The following is a 5,627-nucleotide window of genomic DNA, read 5'->3' as shown; positions in this document are numbered from 1 at the left end:
GCCCGGGTCGAGCGGTGATTGCGCCTCCAATTGGCCCGAACTCTTACAAACCTGCCTGACAACCAGGCGCCGCCTCCTCGGATTGGTTACTGGGGCCAAGCAGCTTCCTTTTTTTCTCATTGGAAAGGAAGAGTACAAACCGCCAGGGTTCGTCTCCCAGAATTGGTTGAAGCGGGAGGTCCCGCCCTAAAGTGGGTCGAGCTTAACAAAGGAGGCGGGGATAAGGGGAAGCCCTAGCATAGCCCCTAGTGCCGCACTCCGGCGTCTGGTGTGTGTCGGCCTCGGCCATTCTTCGCAGCCCGGTCCCTTCCAAAGTAGCTTTTACTCTTTCCCTGCTCTGCTCCTTGCTCAGTCCGAATGGAAGGAAAGAAGCCGTAAAATGAAGGGTACCTTTCTTCATCAAGATTACTTAGCACTAATTGCATATGCAAAATTGGTGGAGAGAGCTCCCGATTGTCCTCCAGGGAATCCGTTTCCTAGACGGGACTTGCAGGAATGAAAGGAGAAGGCTGGCTCGCAGGGACCTTGGTGAAATTAAATGAAAATTCTGGGTTTGTTACAATTTTGAAAAGCGGGTCCCCGTTCCTATTGCCAAGTGTCCTGTGACTGGGGAACCAACTAGATTGGAATACTTGGGAATACAGTGGAAAAGCTATCACGTTGTTGAGTGTCTTAGGATAGACATCCCTTACTTCCACCTTGCCCAAGCCCAAAGCTAATGAATGAGTATTTCCTGCCTTTAGGGGGTTTACTGACTGAAGTTCACAGACTTGTATGAACAGATGCTTAAGATACAATGTAATAATTACACAAATCTAGAAGTGGCTGGAGGAATATATTTCAGAAAGTCAACTCCAAGGGCACCTGGGTAGTTCAGTCAATTAAGCTTCTGCCTTTGGTTCAGGTCAAGATCCCAGTGTCCTGGGATGGAGCCCAGCCTCTGGCTGGCTCCCTGCTCAGGGGGGAGCCTGCTTCCCCTTCTGCCTCTGCCCCTCCCCTAACTGGTTCTCAAGGGCAACACATGCTCTCAAATAAATAATTAAAATCTTAAAAAAAAAAAAAAGTCAAGGGGTGCCTCGGTGGCTCAGTCTGCCTTTGGTTCAGGTCATGATCCCAGGGTCCTAGCTGGGCTCTGTGCTAGGTGGAGAGCCTGCCTCTCCCTCTGCCTGCTGTTCCCCCTTCTTTTGCTCTCTCTTTGACAAATAAATAAAATCTTTAAAAAAAAAAAATCTAACGCTGGGGTGGTGGCATTTGGGTGGCTCAGTTGAGCGTCTGACACTTGGTTTCAGCTCAGGTCATGATCTCAGGGATGGAAGCCCTGGGCCAGGGTCCATGCTCAGCATGGCCTCTGCTTAAGACTCTCTCCCTCTTCCCCTGTTCTTTCTTTCTCTCTCTCTCTCTCTCACTCTCACTTTTGCTCTCTCATTCTGTCTCTCTACAATAAATAAATCAGGGTATTTATTTATTGGGTAGCTCGGTCATTGAGCATCTGACTTCTGCTCAGGTCATGATCCTAGGGTCTTGGGATTGAGCCCGCATCCGGCTCCCTGCTGGGCAGGAAGCCCGATTTTCCCTGTCCCACTCCCCCTGCTCATGTCCCCTCTCTCGCTGTGTCTCTCTGTGTCAAATAAATAAAATCCTTTAGAAAATAAAATAAAGGGGCACTTTGGTGGCTCAGATGGTTAAGCATCTGCCTTCAGCTCTCCAGACCATGCTGTCAGGTCCTGGGATCAAGTCCCACATCAGGCTCCCAGCTCAGCAGGGAGTCTGCTTCTCCCTCTCCCTTTGCCTCTCCCCCTGCTCATGCAAAAAGTCGGCTCCATTAGACTATTGACTATATGAAGAAACTGGAGAAGGCTCAAGAAAAAGCCTGTGACCCTTGACCTGTACAGCAATGTTATAAGACAAAGGCCATGGCAGGGAGAAGACAAGACAGAATTGGGAAATATGTAGAATCAACAGGATCTGGTGATTCACTGGACTGTGCAGAAGATGGTAAGGGAAAGGGAGGAGTTGAAGATGACTTCTGGAGCCATCAGAGGTGTAGGTGGAAAACCGGTGTTGCAATGGCAAAGGAAGTAAAAGAGGATTGGTCAATAGTGACACATTCCAAGGAATGACTGAGTAAGATAATGATCAAAGAACACTACCTTGATTCTGTAGTTGTAGATGATCTTTGAGGGAAAGTTGTTTTTTTTTTTTAAGATTTTATTTATTTGACAGAGATCACAAATAGGCAGAGCAGGGCACCTGGGTGGCTCTGTCTTTAAGCGTCTGCCTTCGACTCAGGTCAAGATCCTGGGGTTCTGGGATTGAGTCCCATGTCAGGCTCCCTGCTGAGCAGGGAGCCTGCTTCTCCCTCTCCAGCTCCTCCTGCTTGTGTTCCCTCTTTCCCTATCTCTTTCTGTCAAATAAATAAATAAAAATCTTAAACAACAACAACAACAACAACAAACAAGTAGGCGGAGCAGCAGGCAGAGGGAGAGAGGGAAGCAGGCTCCCCGCTGAGCAGAGAGCCCGATGCGGGGCCCAATCCTAAGACCCTGGGATCATGACCTGTGCCGAAGGCAGAGGCTTTAACCCACTGAACCACCCAGGCGCCCCGGAAAGTTTTATAGAAATGGAAGGAAGGTTATAATGAGTTGAAGAGTGAATGAGAGGTAAGGAAGTAAAGGCAACAAATGTAGGTTCCTATCTTATGGAAATATTTTGGCCCTACTGATTAATGACAATTTCAAAGTAACAAAGCAGACTGCATGCCAACCATTATTTGCTGGGGGAAAAGCCTGGGAAGAAAGGATATTTGTAGGGGCGCCTGGGTGGCTCAGTTGGTTAAGCCAGTGCCTTTGCTCAGGTCATGATCCCAGAGTCCTGGAGTCGGGTCCTGCCTTGGGGCAGCTCTGCAGGGAGTCTGCTTCTCCCTCTGACCTTCTCCTCTCTCATTCTCTCTCTCACTCTCTCTCAAATAAACAAATAAAATCTTAAAAAAAAAAAAAGAAGAAGAAGAAAGAAAGGATATTTGTGGATGGGTATTTGTGTCTATATGGCTGCTGAACCAGACAGGAAACCAGATTTATTTACCCATTCCTAAGCTCTCAAGGAGCACTGTAGTCCTGAGGCCCAGAACTTGCCTATGTAAAGCAGGCATATCCTTTTTGGACTCACCCCACCATCCTCCCAGTCCTTGGTCCCTATGGGAAGCAAGGGACAGAGCCACATTATACAGTTCAGAACTACCAAATGGGAACTTTCACCCATATGAATTCAGGTCTCTAGTACATTCTTACATGCTCTTTTAAAGATGTGGAACTAGAGGAGGAGCGTGGCTGACTCAGTCAGTGGAACATGTGACTCTTGATCTCGGGTTGTGAGTTCCAGGCCATGTTGAGCACAGAGATTACTTAAAAAAAGAAAAGAAAAGAAAAAAGTGGAGGGCTTCCTCAGTTGCTCAGTTGGTTAAATGTCCAGCTCTTGATTTTGGCTCAGTTCAGGTCATAATCTGAGGGTTAGAAGATGGAGCCACACACTGGGATCCAAGCTCAGTATGGAGTCTGCTTAATAGATTGTCTCCCTCTGCTTCTTTCCCTACCTCAAGCATGCCTGCTCTCTCTCCCTCTCTCTCAAACAAAACAAAACAAGACAAAATAAAACAGAAGAGGAATTAGGCAATTTGAAGTTTAAGACTAGAAGCACCTCCAGGAACTATAATCAGACTTTTAAAAAAATATTTTCTTGGAGGGCTGGGTCGGCATCCGACTCTTGATTTCAACTCAGGTCTTGATCTCTGGGTCATGAGTTCAAGCCCTAGTGTGAAGCCCATTAACAAATAAAAAATAGGGGCACCTGGGTGGCTCAGTGGGTTAAAGCCTCTGCCTTCAGCTCAGGTCATGATCCCAGGGTCCTGGGATCCAGCCCGGCAAGGGGCGGGTGTGTGTCTCTGCTCGGCAGGGAGCCTGCTTCCCTTCCTCTCTCTGCCTGCCTCTCTGCCTACTTGTGATCTCTGTCAAATAAATAAATAAAATCTTTTTTTTAAAAAAAATAATAAATAGGGGCTCCTGGGTGGCTCAGTGGGTTAGGCCGCTGCCTTCGGCTCAGGTCATGATCTCAGGGTCCTGGGATCGAGTCCCACGTTGGGCTCTCTGCTCAGCAGGGAGCCTGCTTCCTCCTCTCTCTCTCTCTGCCTGCCTCTCTGCCTACTTGTGATTTCTCTCTGTCAAATAAATAAATAAAATCTTTAAATAATAATAATAAATAAAAAATAGGGATCCCTGGGTGGCTCAGCCAGTTAAAGGTCTGCCTTAGGCTCAGCTCATGATCCCAGGGTCCTGAGATTGAGCCTCATATTGTGCTCCCTGCTCAGCCGAGAGCCTGCTTCTCCCTCTACCTCTGCCACACCCCTGCTTGTACTCACTCTCTCACTCCCTCCGTCAAATAAACACAACCTCAAAAAAATAAAAAAATAAAAATAAAAATACCTTCTTGTCTCACTAGGAATAGAAATACCTTCTAACATGTAAATCTAATATTCAACTCTCAGATTTTCAGGAAATTTTCAGGATTTCATGATGTACAAAGTAGAAGACTGCCTCAAGTTGTTCAGCTGTGAAAGAAGGGAGAAAGTTAGGCAGTGGTTGAAGAATGCAAGGTCCAGGAAGAATAGATTACCATCGACCAATTGACTAACTTGAAGAGAAAAAAAATTTTTGTTGTTAATAACTGGAGGTGTGGCCTGTCGGTGTCCAAATGCCTTGTCCAGAGCAATGGAACTGGAGACAAGGATGGAATCTAAGTAACAGCAAAGCTGGGAAGCAAGCTGTTGGTTCCCTCTCATGACTGAAGCCTTGGACCCCTTTCTCTGCCTGCTCTACTGCCCCCACCACAACATCGCCCCTCACCCCGCAGGGTAGAAACAGGACGTGGGTCTCCAATCTGCAAGGATTGGTGGGGCGGAGAGAGCAACTGGTTTTGGATGAAAAAGCGAAGCTGCTTTGTCTTCACTTCAAGCTTGGTGGGAGTAGAACGAACAGGACAAGAAACACTAGGACGTGGGTTTTGTGTAGCATGTGCTGGAACAGGTGAGGCAGTACCAAATACTCCAGGGCTCCATGAATCACAGGTAGTAATCCAGCCTGCAGCCACTACATAGCCATAAGCACGGCTGAGGCAATTTTATCTTACCACTCCCTCCTGCAACCTTCCCCACAACCACCAAGCCTCAGTGCCTACAGTTCCACCGTGGAAACTATCGGAGTTCCACGGAGGACTGGACTCCTTCCTAAACACTCCACCAGTAGCTCCCAGCCCTGGGCCAAGCTGGTCCTGGGCACGCCGACGGTTCGTTGATCATTCAATTAACTGTTAAGTGCAAGGCAGGGCAGTGGGGAGGACGTTACTCCCTTAGCAGGCGCGGAAGGCAAATCCCTGCAAACACCGTCTCAAAATGTTGACTACTCCGCGGCAGTGAACGCGTTACCACCACCGAGAAAGCCAACCCTCAATCCAAGCGGCCGCTCACCCTCCGGGAGCAAGCCAGCCAGGAAACACCCCGCCCCGCCCACTGTCCTAGCACCGCCCTCGACGGAAGCGGAAACGGCGGGCGGCGGTCTGGCTCCGGAAGCCGCTCTCCT

This window comes from Neovison vison, chromosome 1 (assembly GCF_020171115.1).
Source record: "Neovison vison isolate M4711 chromosome 1, ASM_NN_V1, whole genome shotgun sequence".
Classification (NCBI taxonomy): Eukaryota; Metazoa; Chordata; class Mammalia; order Carnivora; family Mustelidae; genus Neogale; species Neogale vison.
This window is presented reverse-complemented; position numbering follows the sequence as displayed.